This window comes from Canis lupus, chromosome 14 (genome assembly GCF_048164855.1).
Source record: "Canis lupus baileyi chromosome 14, mCanLup2.hap1, whole genome shotgun sequence".
Taxonomy (NCBI): domain Eukaryota; kingdom Metazoa; phylum Chordata; class Mammalia; order Carnivora; family Canidae; genus Canis; species Canis lupus.
Window position 1 is genome coordinate 51359051 of NC_132851.1, and position 19884 is coordinate 51378934.

Below are 19884 nucleotides of genomic sequence, written 5' to 3' on the forward strand. Positions count from 1 at the left end.
GATTTAGAGTATAAGAGTAAGTAGGTGGAGGAAGGTGAGTCCTGCGATGAGGGTGGGGGTAGAAAGTTAATATTTCAAGATACAGTAGGAGGCGAAATGGACAAGACCGAGAGAAGGTTGAGGTGGTTTTCTCAGAAGGGATGTAGTATAGCATTTATCCTGAGATGATCTGAAGGAGGATGATGGATATGAGGAAAGCACATGCAAAGATTGAGAGGAGAGAGTTTGGAGGATTTATCCGTAGGCAGGTTTCCTCAGAGGCCAGTGAGCACTGTGATAGTTACAGTGGATAATCTTGGATGCATTTGGCTGTCCTAACATGCAAGAAGTAAATTGTTTTAATTAGTGTTATAAACCAGAGTAAAATAGATACACATGAAGTAGGTGGGATGGGGGCACATGTATGTTTGGTACACCTCTGTCTATAATGGTTACATAGAACAAACCATAAAAGGAGTTAGTGCATGTGGCATCTCTGGGCAAATTACAGGATCCATAAAGAGTAGAATTTCAGTCAGTAGAGACTTTCCTGGAAAGACATGATAAAGGAGCCATGAGGGATCCCTGGGTGGCACAGCGGTTTGGCGCCTGCCTTTGGCCCAGGGCGCGATCCTGGAGACCCGGGATCGAATCCCACGTCGGGCTCCCGGTGCATGGAGCCTGCTTCTCCCTCTGCCTGTGTCTCTGCCTCTCTCTCTCTCTCTGTGACTATCATAAAAAAAAAAAAAAAAAAAAGAGCCATGACTACATGTGTAGCCTAAGCCTCAATTGAGTAGGGGGTAACTGAGTCCATTCCAACTTGGGGGAAGGAGAAAGATGATTAAGTCATTAGTTAGACAAAGCAAGAACTGACAACAATGATAAAGCATTGGTATATCTAAGGGGATTTTTTTGTGTGTGTGCGCTGCTCTAACTGTAATATTTTATACTTTAAAAAAAAGAAGGTGAAGTCAACTAATTTGTCTTGCTGACTATATAAAGCATTAAACCCTTTTTAATGACAGTCAATTATATTAAAATGTATGTTTCTCCTCTCAAATCCTCCATGTGTCTATCCACTGGTCCTGTTTCCCCTATTAGGTACCTAGGAGAAAGTAATGAAGTGAATTACAGGACTGGAAAGGCATCAAAAACCTCTTCTGGGATTTACTGAGGCTCCAGGAATGTCCTCTGGAATTTTACTACTGCTGTCTTCAGAACATTTCACTGGGACTGATTTCTCTTATAAACTGGATTGGTGTGTTCCTCCAGCTGATCCTGGGCTAAATTGGAAATCTGTGGTATCTTTCAGCATTTCCATTCCATGACTGTCTCACTACCACCTATGTGTCTCCGCAATCTGGATGTTTCATATCCTCATAAAGCCTTTTGTTCAGTGCTAAGAGCTTAGAAGACATCTCTGCTAAAATGAAGATAATATTTAGTCCTCTTAGTGGTTCTGGAATTTTTATGAAGGGCATTCAGAAACCCTAATTTGATAGAACTCTCATGAAACAGATTTGTAATGGTGAGATTTTAGATATTGTAATAGGCTGCTGGGGAAGCATTTTGGGTTAGGGGAAAATTTTAGGAGCCCTTGAATTCTATAGCATAAGAAACTTCCTACTTAGAATCTCTGAGCTCACTGGACTCTGATGTCTTAGAGTTGTGAGTAGCATGAAACTGATGCTGAGGCAGACTGTTCTCTTCCTCTGTTGACTAACACTGACTGGCCAACTACCTTCTGCAGGAATTTTGGTAGCCAAATCAGTCAGTAAAGCCTAATGCTTTTTAAGCATCAGGAAGTGATACAAAGAGCTATTGCTGCATTGGAGCAGGAAGGATGAAGTTTGGTCTGGCTTAGGGAGAGAAGATTGACACCTGGTATTGGTGCTGGTTTCTATTTGGTCCCATTCACAGGTCAGCAGAAAGTAGGCTAGGTGAGGCCACTAGAGATTTAAGTTGTTAAATGGTGGCTTGGCCTGGGAATATGGGGTGATTTTTAAAGAATTCAGTTCTGCAGAAGATTTTCAAGAATGCCAGGGCCCCTCCATCTTAGTCAAATGCAGGCAATCAATCTGCCCTTCGAATGCAATAAACTGGGGCCTTAGAAGTGAAGATCAAATAATCCAGGATGGAAAATTGGCTGGAGAATGTCCAGCCTGACCTGGATGTAGACATTTCTCCTGCTTTGTCTTGTCTCTTGCTACAAATCATCCTGCAAGGAATGGGCAACAGCAACTTCAATTCACACACATTTGAAGGATGGTGACTTCCACATTAAACATGGTGAAATTCACAGCCAACAATCAATACGTATTTTCAGGCAAAGAACCATCATTCATTTCTGTTATCGGACAATCTCAGGCAGAAATCATATCTTTTGTGACTTGAATGAACAGCATTTTCAACTGCTTTATTACTGTGGCTGAGAATAGAGCTTTACTCTGACTGGCATTTAGCTGCTGAAGCTTTCTGAATTGCCGCTTGCATTGGTGTATCCAGGACAAGTGTGAGTTTGGTGGACGGAAGAGAAGGAGAAGAGAGGGAAAGAAAAAAGTTGTATGCAGAGAAAAAGCTATTTTTGTCAAGCTTAAAGCAGCTTAATTTGTTATCCTTGACACTGAGCATAATGTTGATTTAACTTTTGCATTGGGGTATTGATTTTACAGTGAAAAGCCAGATGCCAGCCATTGTCTGACAATGACCAGCACAGTCAGAATTTCAGACCCAGCATGATGTAGAGGAGGAATGGCAACCAGAAGATAAAGGATTTTCTCCTGGCTCTGTGAAGAATTAGCTGAGTGACACCAGCCAAGTCACTTTACCTCTGTGGATTTAGATTTTGCATCTGTCAGGTGATAGATGTACAATACTTGACCTAGGTCCTTTCTAGCTCTAAAAGTCTTTGACTGGGGATACCTGGGTAGCTCAGCGGTTCAGCACCTGCCTTTGGCCCAGGGCCTGATCCTGGAGTCCCAGGATCGAGTCCCATGTCAGGCTCCCTGCATGGAGCCTGCTTCTGCCTCTGCCTGTGTCTCTGCCTCTCTCTCTCTCTCTATCAGGAATAAATAAATTTAAAAAATCTTAAAAAAAAAAAAGTCTTTGACTCTATGATTGGGGTTGTGCTTTACTCATCATTAACATCATAAATGCACAAATGAGGCAGGATTCTAAAAAATACACAAACAAAAACATACTTTAGCCTGTGCATTGAAGTGTTAACTGCTCCACAATTTATTTTCAAATCAGCTATTAAGTTGGAAATATGATAGAGCCATTACTTAGAAGTTAACCAATTTCCTGAGCACCACTTACCAAGATTTGTATAGGAGACTGAAGTTTGCAGAAGGTTCCATATACGCCATCTCATGTGCTTCTTAATTTATAATTCTTAGTCTTCTTGTAGTACAGCTCAGAGCAGGGAAGTGAAGATACTGTACTTCACATTAAAAACCTTTAAAAATGGTTTGACTAAAGAATAGGTTATTAATTCAACAATGTCTATTGAGCCCCTGCTATGTGTCAGACCTCATGCTATAGATGGAGATATGAGGCTAGACATGGTCCTAATCTAATGGAGTTAACTGTGCAGTGGCAAGAGCATGAGTAAACACATGATCAGATAAATCATTAATAGAGTGTGAATAGTTCATTGCTTCATGGAGATTGGGTTGCCCAGGGGTGAGGATACAACAGGGATGCTAAAACCTTTCCATTGCTAGAATGAATCCAGTGCTCTCTCAAAACCACTGCACACTCTCCCTCCTCAGACAGTGTTTGGTGGCCTCTGGGACATTAATTGATGGTCTTGGATCAGTTTTTAGGAGGTGCATGAGCCCAGCACATGGGAAGCCCTGTTGACCTTGGTTTTTGAGATGTTCTTTTTTTTCTTATAAATTTATTTTTTATTGGTGTGCCTCACCCAGTCACCCCCACCCCCTACCCACCTCCCTTCCACCACCCCTAGTTCGTTTCCCAGAGTTAGGAGTCTCTCATGTTCTGTCTCCCTTTCTGATATTTTCCATTTATTTTTTCTCCTTTCCCCTTTATTCCCTTCCACTATTTTTTATATTCCCCAAATTAATGAGACCATATAATGTTTGTCCTTCTCCGATTGACTTATTTCACTCAGCATAATACCCTCCAGTTCCATCCATGTCGAAGCAAATGGTGGGTATGTCATTTCTAATGGCTGAGTAATATTCCATTGTATACATAAACCACATCTTCTTTATCCATTCATTGAGATGTTCTTTTAATCAAAGCCTCATTTGCCTGTTTCACAGAGTAAAAGCAAGTATTGTTTATGGAGCCACCAGGGTTCAAATCTATACCAACTATTGGCTTTCCCACTAGTCGCACAACCAACCATGAGCTCTGGGTTTTTTGGGAGCCCTTGAAAGACTAGTCGGTTGTAAAAATGCAACAAAAAATTTCCTGATAGCACTGAATGGTAACTTAGTGGTAATAACTTTACCCTACACACACTAAAACCCATGGCTTTACTTGTAAGAGATGGATTTAGTCTATGACTCATTATGGCCAAACCTTCAAAACAGTACGTGGGGCACAGTTACCTTATGGCACAGGTATACTTCTTAGTGTTATCTTCACAATGAGGCTCATCTTTGGATGTACAGGGCCCGGCATAGAGCCTAGCATACAGTAGGCATTGATTAAGTGTTTGCTGAAACAAAGTACAACTCAATGTATTGCTTTTTAGTGTTTTTCTTTTATCCTTTTTTGGGTTTTATTATTTACCAAAGTAGTTTATATTTGAGGTAAAAAGTTAACAATATAAAATGCTTTAAATGTCCCCTCACCCTACTCCATAGAATTGACCATTTGATCTTTCCAGACCTTTTCAATTCATATATTCATGTCTCCTACTTCCAATATAGTATAAAAATATCCTTTGAAACTGATTATTGTTACTTATCAATAGAAATCTGAATTTTCTTTCACATCACTATATTGATCTGCCTCGTTTATATTAGTGGCATCACAGTGTCCCATGGTACAGATGCAACATGATTTATTGGTCCATTCCTCTATCAAATGACACTAGGCTGCTTCCAACTCTTTTCTCTGAAAACAATACTTCAGTGAATTTAATGAATGTGTGTGTGTATGTGTGTGTGTGTACATATTTCCAAAATTGTGAGAGCATTTCTGAAGAGTATATTCTGGAAATAGAATTTCTAGGACAAGAGTTATGCACATGGGATTTTTTTTTATAGACACTGACAAGTTGCTTACCAAAAGATGTATTAATTTATACTCTGTACCCATTAAAATGTTTTTGGTGCCAGGTGGTAGGAAAGTCAACCCAAAGTGAATAAAGGAAATTTAATGGATCTTGTACCAAAAGGTCTGGAAAGGGGAACTGGTTTCAGGCATTATTGGATACAGGCTCAGAAATGATATATGGCCCCATGTTCACTCACCTGGCCTCATAGTTCCACCTGTTCAGTGGCTCCATCTTGGATAAATCTTCTGTCATGAGATTAAAACAACTGTGAAGTTTTAGATGTCATCATTCCTGGCTATAGTCCAGTGAGAAATATCACATGTGTATATTCCAAAAGTTTCAGTCAACATCTCATTGGCTTCGATGGGTCATATTGCTACTTCTGAATGACATGGGTCATGCGTCCAGGGCTAGGAGGCTTTTATGGGCCAAACCTGGATCTGGGTGTAGAATCAGCGGCACCAGAAATTCACGGTCTGGGGTGGGGTGGGGGTGGGTGGCTCATCAGTCAGAGTTGGCAGCTATTTCTAGAAGTAGGGTCAGTGGATAGAATGTGAAATCAATAACGGTATATGGAATACTATTATGGAAACAGATTCTTTCCTGGAGATCTGGGATCTTAGATTATGTCTCATCTTGAGAGGTGGCCTTTATAAGAGAGTTGACATATAGGGTCAATTAGGTGGTATGATTTAAATGATAATCTTTGTACTGCTGGCTGGGACTCTGGTTGTACTACTGAGATGTTTTTAAGAGATCTCCTTACATAAGATTGGATTTATAACTGGAAAAGGAACACAGTTCCTTTAAAAGAAGTAGCAGGTACATTAAAGAACAAAAACATCTTAGTGGTTTTGTTAAGGTTGCTATGGAAATAACTGAATGCAAATTTTATTTTAAGTCCCTTAAAGTTAGTAGTCTATAGAGAGAGACATTTGTAGCAGATTTTTTGTTTTGTTCTTAAGATAAAGAAAGAAAGAAAGAAGGAGAGAGAGAGAGATCTTAAGGTTGGGGTCAAAAGAGTTTAAGGGTTGCTAATCTGGAAGAGACTTGTGATATCATTTCTGCCAGTGGTTCATAAATTTGAGTGAGAATCACCTAAAAAGTTTACTAAAACAGAATTTCTGGACTGCATCCCAGAAATTCTGATTTAGTAGATCTCTGCAAGCACATACATTTGCATTTCTAATAAATTCTCCAATGCTGCTGCTGCTGGGCTGGTTGGTGGTCATGGGGGGGAGGTTGTGGAGGTGGAAGAGGACCACACCTTGAGAAGTGCTGATCTAGTAACTTCCCTAGCCCCCAGTTTATAGAGGGGGAAATTGAAACTTAGAGAGATGAGAGGGTCTCAACTCATGAGAGTGAGCAGAGGAGCTGGAGTTAGAGTCAACTCTTCTACTTCCTTTCCTTTCCCTTCCCTTCCCTCTGTAAGGAAACTGGGCCCCAGATTGGTTATTGCAGAGGTCATAGAACAGAGTTAGAAAAGGACCCAGACCTCTTAACTTCCAGGCTGGCACTTACTCCTTATGTCTCAAGGGTTTCCACTCCTAGAGAAAGCCCAAGAGATGATGGCCTTTCTGTTTCAGGAGACAGATGATTCAGAAAGTATTTTCCTTTGACGTAGGGAACAAAGAGAGCCCACATTGTTAGGTAGAATAAATCTTGAGTCCAGACAGAGGGAAACTCAATAGTAACCAAAAGGGCTCTCTGGCTTGAGTAAAAGATGCCTATAGCTGATGTTGGGGAGGAAAAATGATCCCCTACTCTTAATTTCAGTAACTGGGGATCTACGAATTAAACTAACAAAAGACAGGGATGCCTGGGTGGCTCAGTTGTTAAGCATCTGACTCTTGGTTTTGGCTCAGGTCATGATCTTAGGGTCGTGGGATCAAGCCCTGTGTCAGGGCCCCACGCTCAGCGGGGAGTCTGCTTGGGATTCTCTCTCTCTCTCTCTCTCTCCCTCTGCCCCTCCCTTACCTCTTTCTCTCTAAAATAAATAAATCTTAAAAAAACCAAAGTAACAAAAGACAGATTGACAAGAGAAGATAGCATAAAAACTTACCAAATTTTATTAGCACAGAAGTTCACAGAAAAGAAATGAAACTCAAAGAAGTGGTTAGACAACCCTATTGGGAGCTTCTCTGGTGTAATCTGAAACTGGCCCCCATAGGGATGAAAGAAAGAGACAGGTTACTCCAGGTTGGTAGGTGACAGGTTTTAATAAGCTTGTCTTGTGCAGCAACAAGATGGATGGATCCCTGTACCCACCCACCAAATCTTTAAAGTTATAAAGAAGCCTTAAGGGGTTTAGTCATGTACACTATGCGGGTGTTCTCAACACCACATCACTATCTCAAGGCTGTGTCCTTGGAGCCGCCTCTGAGAATGGGAAAGGCAATCAGAACCACCTTCCAAGGACAGGGGAGGGGATGAGGAGCCTCTAAGTCATGGGTCATCTGGCAGTCACATCTTTTTGATGACCTTCCCCAACAGGCTTCAAGGCATAATTGTGAGGGAGTGACTAGGAAATATATGGGAGAACTAATGGAACATAAAGATTATTATAGTAAGATATGTTTATGAAAACTCGTTTCAGCATGATAAGAATGCTTTTCTCAGCTCTTCTCAGAAATCATATGTCAATGATACTTTAAAAAAAAAGAATTATATTCCTGGTGGGGGTGGTGATTGGGGGGGTGGATACGCCCAAAGGGAAATTTAAGCAGGTAAGGGGAGGGCAGTTCTTACAAAAAAGTTCTTACAACTTTTGACTCTCCATTGCCTTTAGCTCAAAGTAATCCTGTGCCAAAGTGGCACATTTGGGGGTGGCACATTTTGGACCCTTTCACTGCATAGAGGGTTCTGAGTCTTGCCAACAACAGAGCTGGAGAAACTCAGATGTGTGCTTGAGCAGTGTCGGAGGGTGAAAGAGTCAGACGATAGTCATCCAGCCTGAGGGAAGCTACGCTTAGATTAAGCACTTATTGGAAGAACTAGTAAAATTGGACTTCAAGTGATTTTATTTATTTTTATTTAAAAAACTTCCCTTAATTGTTGTTATATTTAGAGACTGGTGTTTAATGATGTTGCTAATGAAGAATTCTACTTCGGCTTTTAGAAAATATCTATGTTAACTGTGTCCATGGAAAGAATAGCTATTTTTACCACTAGACAATTTCTAAAGGACCATTGTCAACCTTATCTCAATTATGGGTAACATAACAGGAAGAGATAAACAGCTTTGGGAGTACTGGCCTTCCAAACACAAATCTGCAAAGTGACAGCAAATGTCACGATCCTCCTGCCTCAAAATAGCTTTCCAATCTGGAACCCCAGTGCTCAGGTTACACATTAGCTGCGTCCTGAATTATCTCGCAAAATGTACACACGCTGTCATTTGCATGTCCCTCTGAAGGAGTTAGTTTATCAGATCACTTCTCTCATGATAGCAGGGATCTAGGGCAACAGAGGAGCAGGGAAGCAAAGCAGAGGATGAGAGAAGCAGAGAGTGCGGGTGCCGGGGGCTTGCTGACTTAACCATGTGGGTGCAATTCTGTTTTCAGGATTTGTATGTTAATTTTTCTCTCCAATTTTGGAAAGAAAGGGATTGTAGTCAGCAGTTGGCCAGGGAGGAGGAGGAGGAGTATTTTGGGTATAGAGTATGTTTCCAAAAGTCACCAAAAGGGGACTGCATTTTTTTTTCTCCCATCTCTTCCCCTCTCATTTTTTTTTTTTTCTTCTTCCCCTCCCTTGAAAGGGCTTGCTCTTCCCTGACTTTCTGGTACACGTTAGGTCATCAGTAATTCACTCAGGGGGTCTTCTGAACCCCACTTCTGCTATTGTGCAAGCCAAGGGCAAGTTACTAAACCTCTCAGAGCTTTGGCTTCCTCAGTTATAAAAGGGGACTGATTACATACACACACACACACACACACACACACACTGTATACAATATTATACCATATACAATATTTTATATACAGTATGCTCTATGTATACTATATATTATATACATACTATATACAATATAGTATTTACACACACACCTACTACATACAACAGTGTACGTTAAGTGGGGTAACATGTAAAATATCTGGTATAATCAAATCCAGGCCATTGCAGTTTGGGTTTTCAGAAGCAGATGCTGAAATGGAGTTCGATGTATGGGCATTTGCTAGGGACCCGCTCCTGTGCGCAGCAAGAGGAGGAAGCAGGGCCGGACAGAAGGAGAAGCTGAGACACAGTGTGAACCCCGCAAGGCCTCAGCCAACCCAGGAGCCCTGCAATGAGTTGTCCTACTAGGGGCCATGGTGATGGGCCCTGCTTCCCTCAACTGCCAGACGTGCCTGCCCTGGAAAGGGCACCCCCTTGTGTGAGGCAGCTCTTGCAGCGGAGACAGACCCTGCGCTGGCACCTGGAGGCTGTCTGCTGGCCACATTCCTGCGGAGGAACAGCAAGCACTTTCTTGAAGGCTGGGTGGCTTAGCTGTGGGGCTCCCACATACGCATTCAGCAGACACATCTCCTTCCTGCCACCAGAACCATCCTTTCTCCACCTTCTTTCCATCCTCCATCTGTCTGCTTCTCTTGTACCTGCTTCCTCGGATCCCGCCCTCCCCAGCAGTCCCCGCCTCCCCTGGTAGGGGGCTTCTTAGGTACCCTTAGAAAGGGTACCTGCTTCAGCAGCCCTCCTGTAGGGGTCTATTTAAACAAGGAGTATCTTAAACATTTTTTAAAAATCTCAGAGAATTTACCAGTTGCCTATGACTCTAACTCTCTTACTTTGGTAGAGAGAAGGAAACAGCCGGGCTTTATTCCACAGTATGGAATAGCACAGACGCTGGCAAGTGTGTTGTCAGCCCGTGGCCTGCCAGCTGGTACTAACAATAGGGGAGAAGGCATTGGATGCCTCGCGTACCGACTTCCAAGAATACTGTGGGCAGCCAAAAAAGCCATTTGGGCTTGTTTCTTTTCCCTCTGTTACCTTTCTAAGAGATAAAGAGGCTGACAGATCATGAACGGGGATTTGAATTTGGTAACATTTGGGAGGTTAATGTCAAGGGCTCTAGGAAGCCGATGTATAAATTAGAGACTAGGAGAACATTTAGATTTCTAAATGGCTATGACTTTCAGAAGCTTATCTTATAGACACTTGAAGGTGTGCCGGTGATGGGAAACCAGACCATGGGCAGAGGGTTGGAAGCAGCTGTGAGGACCCCAGAGGAGTTTGGGATTGTCTTCCTAATATGACCGACCTTGGCGTCATTCCCTGGAGATGCCAACATCTATAGTGTTCCATCCACATCTCTCTGAGTTTCTGGGATGGTGCAAAAATGGCAGAGAGAGTGGGAGCGTGTGCATCGCTTGGCTGCATTATCGAGAGTGCCACGGATTCTGTGTTCTGGCCCTCGATGGGCTCTTTGTGAAATCTCCCATGTCTGGGCTAGAAGCCCAAGTCAGGGGCTGGAAAAGACCACCAGCTCCCTCCATGGACTGCAAGCTTGAAATCCACTCTGGAGTGGCCTCTCACGGGCTAGCCTCCTTCAGGGGTCTCAGGAAATTCTAGGGAAGTGGGAGATTTCCTTCAAGCCTCGGCCATTAAAAAAAAAAATCTTATTTTTGTAAAAAGTTAAACTTATTAACTGAAATGTTATGCCTATTGATCAATAATGATCCATTTCCCTCTCTCTATAGCTCCTGGGAACCACTATTCTAGTCTTGGGTTTTATGAATCTGACAATTTTAGATACCTCATAAAAGTGGAAGCACATACTACTTGTCTTTCTGTGTCTGGCTTGTGCCACTTAGCACGATGTCCTCAAGATCCATCTATATTGTCACATTTTGTTTTAAAAGGTTTTATTTATTTATTTGTGAGAGACACAGAGACAGAGGCTGAGACAAAGGCGGAGGGAGAAGCAGGCTCCATGCAGGGAGCCTGACATGGGACTCGATCCCCGGGACCACGGCCCGAGCCAAAGGCAGGCGCTCAGCCACTGAGCCACCCAGGTGCCCCATGTTGTCACATATTGTAGAATTTCCTTCTTTTTTTAAAAAAGATTTTAGTTATTTTTATTTTTAGAGAGCGAGAGCACATGAGAGAGCAAGCAGGGGAGAGGGCAAGGGGAGAGGGAGAGAGAGAATTTCCAGCAGACTCTGCGCTGAGTGCGGAGCCCAGTGTGGGGCTCAACCTCATGACCCTGAGATCATGACCTGAGCTGAAATCAAGAGTCAGTCATTTAACTGACTGAGCCACCCAGGCGCCCCAGTTTCTTTCTTTTTTTAAAGTGAAGCCTCAGCCATTCTCAGAAGCAGCCAGTAGTAGGAGTTCAAAGTAGTTCCATGTTCAGGGGGTTCAGGCTGGCATCTCGAAGTTCCTGTGCAGGGTTTAAGGTGCTCAAACTGAACTCTCTCAGCAATTCTACATTTCATTTGTGAGGATACCGACACCCGGAGAGTGCCCCAAGTCTGACCAGTTGTGAATAGCAGGTCTTGAGTCTTGGCCTCATTTGTCTCCATGGACTCCAGGTACATGGTGACCCTGGTTCTGACTTTTCTCAAATCAGGGAAGACACGGGGACATGGACATCGAATCCCATGGAGAGTCAAGTCAGCCTCACTGAGCAAGCAGGGCTTCAGAGGATGCCACTCATCCTGACTTGCAAGTGGTCAGACATCATGCTGCTGCCTCTAGACAGCACCGGAGTGAGCCGCCTGTGGCCACCGAGGACTGGAAACGAGCCAGTTCACATGAAGATGAGCGGTAAGCATGAATTTCAGAATCTTAGTATGAAAGAAGGCAAACTACCTTACCGATAGTTTTTTTTATTTATTTATTTATTTATTTATTTATTTATTTATTTATTTATTCATTTTCACTGATGATTTTTTATGGATTATATGCTGAAATGATATTTTGGATATGGGTAAAATAATTATATTTAAAAATCATAATTTATAAAGTGTGTTATTGAAATTAAATTGACCTGCTGTTTCTTAATTTGTAAGATTGTTGCTACTAGAACACTAAACATACCCCACGTGGTTCACGTTGCATTTCTGTTGGATTACTCCAGGTTCACCGGCATCCCTAAATGCCTTTACTCTATTCTTAGCTTCTACTTCTTCATTCGACATCACTGTTACTGGTGGTGACTGGGCAGGTCATCTGCTTTGGACCTTGACATCTCTTTTTTCTTTTTTCTTTCTTTTTTAAAGTTTTCTTTATTTAAGTCACCTCTACCTCCAACGTGGGGCTCGAACTCATGACCCCGAGATCAAGACTCCAATGCCCTTCCAGCTGAGTCAGCCGGCTGCCTTTAGACCTTGACATTTAAATAGCACCCTTGACATTCAACGTGGGTGCTATTTCATACTCAGGTAAGCGCGGTCATAATCAAGTGTTTGTGGGGGACTTGGCAGCTTAATGTCAATGAAGAAGTCTCCTAGGGTTATGCTTCATTCATTCAACAAATATTTATGTAATGTTTTTTCTTTTTTATTTATTTATTTTATGAGAGAGTCTGCATGCAAGTGTGGGGCGGTGGGGTAGGGTAGAAGGTTTTATATACATAAAGCCTGGCGGTTCTCTGGAGATCCCTGTCTAATGTTAAACAAACAATTTACATACTTGAATAATGGTACAACTGCTTGAGCGTGTGGCATGTGGTATGTTGACACGGAAATATCTAGTGGCTAAGTCTATTCTTTTGATTGATTGATTGATTGATTGGCTAAGTCTATTCTAACATCCTCAGGGTGACTGTAGATTCTGGCTTTTTTCCTAGGCCACTGGAATCGTCTCCCACAATTTGGACACCACTTTGTGTCCACAGGGTAAGAAATGACCCCGTCAGGTGTGGAGATATTAAGTCTGGCCCAAAGTGAGAAAAGGCTCTCCCTATGCCTTTACCAGTCTTGACTCCAGGTAGGGGAGGCCGGAAAAATGAAATATGTTTTTCAGCTCCCCTCAGTTCCTTCTTATTATTTAATAATTTTTTGATAAGATGAATTATTAAAACAAACACCTTGACCGCCTCTGCCTCTTGATGTTCTGCGTGTTTCGTGTAGTTTTGGCAGGGGAATAAAAAAAGTCACTATTCGTTATGTATCTCAACTCCTTGCTTGCAGTTTCAGAACAGTTTTGCATTCCTGGTGGACGGCTGCGATGGTGGGGTGGGTGGGTGCCACGCTGCGGGGGGCAACATATAGGTTTTGCACGCGGCGGAAACTACATCAGTGTGGACGTCAATCGTGGCTGTCTAGCATCTGTGTGACCCTGGGCAAGTCATTCAAATGTGCCTGATACAGCTTCCTCATCTGTACAATGGGGCTTATAGAACCCCTGGGTTAGTTGCTGGGAAGAGCAGAGATAAGTCTGGAAAGCATCCAGCACCACTCTAGCATATAGCAGAGGCCAATTAACCATCTCTATTGATACAGTGGGTAATTTTCATCGGAAAACCCTACATTCTTCTCTTGTGTCTTGGTCCTATGTTGTGCAGGCTCACAGAGGAACAGGCGTCTGAGCACTCAAGTTAAACCATGTTCTGGTCATCTGTGAGAGCATAACACGCTACCCCAAACCGAGGAGGATAAAACAACAGCCGTTTTGTGTATGTGGGTCACATGGGTCAGAGATCTGGACAGTGCACACAGGGTTGACTTGTCTGTTCCCTCAGTGGGAACATGTGAATGCCCCGGGGCTGGAATCATCTAGAGGCTTCTTCACAGGCATCTGGCTAGGTATGGAGTGGTAGGTATCTTATTGTGTTTTTGATTTAGCATTTTCCTGAGGGCTAATGACGCTGAGGATCTTTTGATGTTCTTATGAGCCATTTGTATTATCTTCTTTGGAGAAGCATCTAGTTAAAATCTCTGCGCATTCAACTTGGGTTGTCTTTTTTGTCATTGACTTCTACTCTGCCTTTCTACTCTGCTTCTACTCTGTTCTTTATATATTCCAGACACAATTTCCTTATTAGAATATTTGATTTGCAAATATTTTTTTCCTATTCTGTAGGATGTCCTTTCACTTTTTAGGAATGTCCTTTGAAGTACAAGTTTTTGTTTTTTTTTTAAAAGATTTATTTATTTATTTTAGAGAACGAGAGAGTGAGTGTGCGAATGGGGAGAGGGGGAGAGGGAGAGGAGAAAGAAAATCTCAAGCAGACTCCCCACTGAGCATGGAGCCCAATGCTGGGTGATCCCATGACCCATGAGATCATGACCTGAGCTGAAATCAAGAGTCAGACACCTAACTGACTGAGCCACCCAGGTGTCCCTGAAGTACAAGTTTTAAAATTTAAGTCCAACTTCTCTATTTTTACTTTTGTTGCTTGTGCTTTTGATGTCATAGTTAAGAGGTCTTTGTCCAACCTGAGTTCATGGAGATTTACTCCTATATTTTCTTCTAAGAGTTTTATAGTTTTGGGTGTGATGTTTAAATCTATAATCCATATGGAGTTAATTTTGGCATATAATGTGACTAAAAGGTCCAACTTCATTCTTTTACGTGTGGATACCCAGTTTTCTCAGCACCATTTATTGAAAAGACTATTTTGCCTCCATTGAATTGTCTTGGCATCCTGGTCAAAAATCAATTGACCGTAGATGTTAAGGTTTATTTCTGACTTTCAATTTTATACTATTTATCTCTATGTCAATCCTTGTGACAGTAGGATACTTACACCATGATTACTGTAGCTTTCCAGTGTTGACATGAGGAAATGTCAGTCCTCTAACTTTGTTGTCTTCAGTATATGATGTTTTGGCATCAAAAACACATCCTATCATCACAGCCAAAATTCTAGGTAAAATAGTGAAATAGGCAATTTGGGGCAACCTGCCTCCCTTTTTGTGTTCCTTTTCTTTTTATTTCCTGTGAGTATTCAGACTCTCCATGTGCTTTTCATCCATTTCTTCATCAAGCTTCTCTCTGGGGAAGAATACAATAAACTTTTTCTTCTGTAGGTATAAATGACTAAAAAAAGCTTAAAGTTATTATCATTCTCAGGAGAATTTGCTTTTCAAAAAGGGGAACAAAAATGTCTTAAACCTGAAGAATCATTCTCTAATGATTTTTATAAGTCTAATTTTCTTTATAAGTAGGCAGAGTAAGTGCTTTTTATCAGGCAGGAAAGTCCTCATACTGGATCTGAATTGACATTATGGCAGGGCTGGTGTATTGCCTAGGCTCAAGGCTGGCTTTATCCAAAGTTTATTGATTTTTCTCTCCAATTGTGAGTTTTATACCCACTGCTTACTTGCTTGGTGGTCTTGGAAAATTAACCTCTGTGAACTTCAGTATTCTCTTAAGAATCATGGAAAAATCATGCTCACTGCAAAAATGTCTAACATTTAGTCTGCTTAGCTGCCAAAAATAAGACTGACATACGTTTTGACTTGACAAATACAACTCCAAAAAGCAAACACCCTTGTCAGTCTCTCTTCAGGGAGAGGTAAGCTTTTTATATAAGTGATTTAATTTCTTCCTTACAGCATCCCAGTGATGGTATTGGGAAGACCATTTAGGAAAGACAGGTTTTATTAAAACCAGGATCTGGGGAAACGAAATGGAGAATCTTAGCTTCTCCCCTCCACACCAACAACTCCTGGATGGGCAGCATTTTGCTCAGTCACCTCTGATAGGGAACAAGAGTTTGCACTTGATCGCATCTGTGACGACATGCAGCTTACACTTGCCACACTCCTTCCAAGGATCAACATTTCTGATCCTCAGGGCATTCCTTTGAGGCCATCATTACCGCCACGTTAGAAAGGAAGGAACCAAGCTCAAAAGCAAATGAGAAACAACAGGCTTGAGCCCCAAACCTTCTTTCCATGTACTCTACAGATCTGTAAGGCTGAGAATGACCTTTGACCCCGAGACTGCCACCCACACCATTCCAGACCCCAGTCACTGATCTACTCTTTGTTGTGTACATTTCTTTTCTCTCCTTCCTTCCTTCCTTCCTTCCTTCCTTCCTTCCTTCCTTCCTTCCTTCCTTCCTTCCTTCCTTCCTTCCTTCCTTCCTTCCTTCCTTCCTTCCTTCCTTCCTTCCCCTTCTTTCCTTTTGTTCATTCATTCATTTATTCATGAGAGAGGCAGAGACACAGGCAGAGGGAGAAGCAGGCTCCCTGCAAGGGGCCGATCAGGACTCCATCCTGGGTCTCCAGGATCACGCTCAACCTCTGAGCCACCCAGGGGTCCCTGCTGTGTACATTTCATTGGAGAATTTATTTGGTCAGGGGAGTGGTTCTGTTTCTAGTAGCTTCTTCATTGTCATTGTTATTTTCAAAAAATTTAATTCCTGACTCTTAACGAACGTTGTTATATTGGTTCCAGGTAGAGGATTTTTCTTTGTTCTTTGAAGATGGAAAATACCAAGCACCTGCATGCTTCCCCCGAGCTGTTCCAGCTGTTCCGCGAGCCAGGTGAGTCTCACTGTTGCTAAAGCCTGAAAGCCGCCCACAAGGCCCGCGCGCTCCGGCCGTGCCCGGCAGGTGGCAGCATCGCGCAGCCGACGCGTCCTGTCCCCGCGGAGCCCCTCCCTCCGCCTCCGCCTCCCGCCTCCCGCCTCCGCGGACGCCGCACGCTCTGCTCTGCAGGTGGCCTCCGCGGCCCGGGCGTCCTGGGGCTTCGGCCTCGGGGTCCGGGCGTGACCGATGCTGTGGCTAATTGGCCCAGATCTCCCCCCCCGGAGAAACTGATGACTGTCCCCATCTAGATGGTTTCCTCCCCCGCCCATTTCGTGCCGGGAGCCGTATCCTGAGACCCGCGCGTCCTCCCGCCCCTCCCCGCCGGCGGTGCCGAGCGCCCCCGCGATGCCGACTCGAGCCACTAGAGGGCACCAGCGTCACGCGCTGCGCGGAGCCCCGCGGCGGAGGCGGCGGGCAGGTCCTAGGCCTGACCTTGGGCCCGGGACGGCGCGTGGGAGCCTCCCCTCGCCCTCAGGCCTCACCGACCCTTCTCAGGCGGCTTCGGAGCTCAAGACTCAGGAGTCCCGTTCCACCGGCCTCCGCCTCGCTCCTTTCGCGGCCTCTCTGGCTTTTAAACCTCTTCACCTAAACTTCATCTTGGGGAAAAAAATTCCCTGTGACACTAAGTTCCTCTCTGTTCACCTGTCTCAGCCCCCCCCCCCCCCCCCCCCCCGTGGTTTGCTAACTCAATCCCCTCCCACCTCCTCGTCTCCTCTTTTCATTTATAAATTTATTTTTTATTGGAGTTCGATTTGCCAACATACAGCATAACACCCGGTGCTCATCCCATCAAGTGCCCCCCTCAGCGCCCATCACCCAGTCACCCCCACCCCCCGCCCCCCTCCCCGTCCACCACCCCTGGTCTGTTTCCCAGAGTTAGGAGTTCGTCTCCTCTTGAGAAGCCCATCCTGGTCTTACTTGATCTCCTTAGGTTTGACACCCTCTCCCTTCCTCCAAACTCCATCCCACCTTGGCCAGATCTTGGCTCTAAGACCTCCATTGCTCTTGGCTGTTCTTTTCTGTCCTTCAGAAATTTTCTTCCTTTGCCAACTTCCCATGTCCTTGGTCCCTGCAACTTCAGCCTCCTCCTCACTTTGCTCAACCTCCCCAAGGACCTGTTTACATGTACAGACCCGAGACCCACCACCACCTTCTCCACTACCACCATTTATTGCTCATTAATCCTGATGATGACTACATTTTCATCTCCGGTCAAAATCTCTCTGTTGAGCTACAGACCCATTTATTCATTTTGCCAGACTAATGGGGGCTGCTTGGAACAATGTTGAGAAAGCAGTCTCTGGGCTATTACACTGAGGATGGGGGGCAGTGTTGGTCTCCTATATAGCAACACTTGACCTCCAAACAGCTGGTACTTCTGTTTCAAGGCTTGTCTGAGATTGAAAAATGCCCTAGTCTAGTGCCTAACTAAAGATACAGTCGCTGAATCTAACCATCCCTTCTCTTTCCACCCTCTGTGGAGGGAAGCTGGCCACATGATCTGAACCTTTGTGCTAGCCCTGGCTGGTTGGACTGGGACAGGACACCGGATCCAAAGCTACAAAACTGGGGTGGCAATGGGATGATCAGAGCCTTCTTTTAAGATTTTTGGGACTGGAACACTGAAAGGAACGGTCTTGTTTAATATGGAGAGCTGAGCTGAAAAGTCATGTAAATTTGGCAGGGGGTGGGGTGCGTGAAAGATGGGCAAACTGAGGCAGCTAGCTGAGCAGAAAGAGGAAGAAAGAGGTGAGGGTTAGAACCCCAGAATGTCTCCATTTCAATTTTTTAAAAACCCAGCAGTCTTCTCTGCCCTTGATTTCTGAATATCAGTTTTTCTATATTCTCTCAGTAGCTTCTTCACCTTGAGCCAGTCCGGAATTGTCACTAATTCATGAAGAAGTAGAGAGCAGGAAAGCAAAGAAAGAAAAGATGGGCCGCAGAGAGGACTAGCAGGATCAAGCAGGTACCCCCACTGGACTGACAGGCGCTGGGTAGGTTAGTGGCTGGTGTGATGGTGGAGGAAGCAGAGACTCAAGGCCCTCAGGTCGCACTTACCACTTCTGTGGCTGAGAACCTCCACATCCCATCTACCAGTGGCTCTTAGGCGAGTTGGTCAGCAATGGCTCTAAAAGTTGAATGTGTTTTGAAAGTACCACAAGACTTGTGGAATGGGATAGTACCCCAAGACGTAGCAGCATGAACATTCACTGAGTGCCTGTTTTGTGTTGGGAACAGAGGTGGTTTCTGCGGGGAGAGAGTGGTGGATGAGATATGGTCCCTGCCCTCAAGGAACTCAAAATCCTTCAGAGGACACAAACATCTAAATGTAACATAGATTGAAAATACTAAAGTAGACAAAATGCAACAAGAATTTAAGAAGGAATCATTAGTTCTGCCTTTGATGAGGGTGGGAAGGAGACAGGGAGACCTTAAGAGGGGAAGTGACTTTTGACCTAAAAGATGAGTAGGGGTTTGTCAGAGTAGAGAGGTTTGCATTCTGGGGACAGAGGGCAAAGGCTCAGAGATATGCAAGCACGTGGTGTGTGGGAAGACTTGTGGTATTGCACTATGTGGGGAGTGGGTGGCAGTGTGAGGGGCAGCAGACAATAGGGACAAGGCAGGTGATCCTTTGCCAAAATGTGAAGGACCTTGAATGTCATGATTAGGAGCTTGGACGTCATCCAGAGGACATTGTGAACCCAAAAGAGAGAGAGGCAGAGACATAGGCAGAGAGGCAGAGACATAGGTAGAGAGAGAAGCAGGCTCCCCACAAGGAGCCCAATGTGGGACTCAATCCTGGGATTCCAGGATCACGCCCTGAGCCAAAGGCCATTGCTCAACCACTGAGCCACCCAGGCGTCCCCCAAAAAGGTTCTTAATCAGGAAGTTGTGTATTCAGAGCTGCCTTAGGAAGGACAACTGGAGGCTGTATAGAGGTTGTCTGGAGGGAGGAGAGAGTAGGGGTGGTCAATCACAGTATGGCTTGATGTCAGCTGTATCTGACACTCTCTAGCAATATCCTGGGGCTAAGATGAGAATGTGGGTAGGTCATAAATTATAACTAATTACAGTACCATACTCGAAGAAAGCTGATGAATCCAGGCATGCTATTATGAACACAGAAGGTCAGTTGTTCTATTGCTTTGCCACAGGATGCTGTATTCATTC

At 44.0% G+C, this 19884-nt stretch overlaps 1 long non-coding RNA gene across 1 annotated transcript; it reads left to right on the forward strand.

The window, feature by feature from the left end:
* The first annotated feature begins 11789 nt into the window (after nucleotides 1–11789).
* On the forward strand, nucleotides 11790–16668 carry LOC140603481 (uncharacterized). Its single transcript, XR_012006462.1, has 5 exons — nucleotides 11790–11995; nucleotides 12451–12612; nucleotides 13020–13068; nucleotides 13737–13987; nucleotides 16580–16668. It is a non-coding gene; the product is annotated as an uncharacterized lncRNA (long non-coding RNA).
* Nucleotides 16669–19884: the final 3216 nt, after the last annotated feature.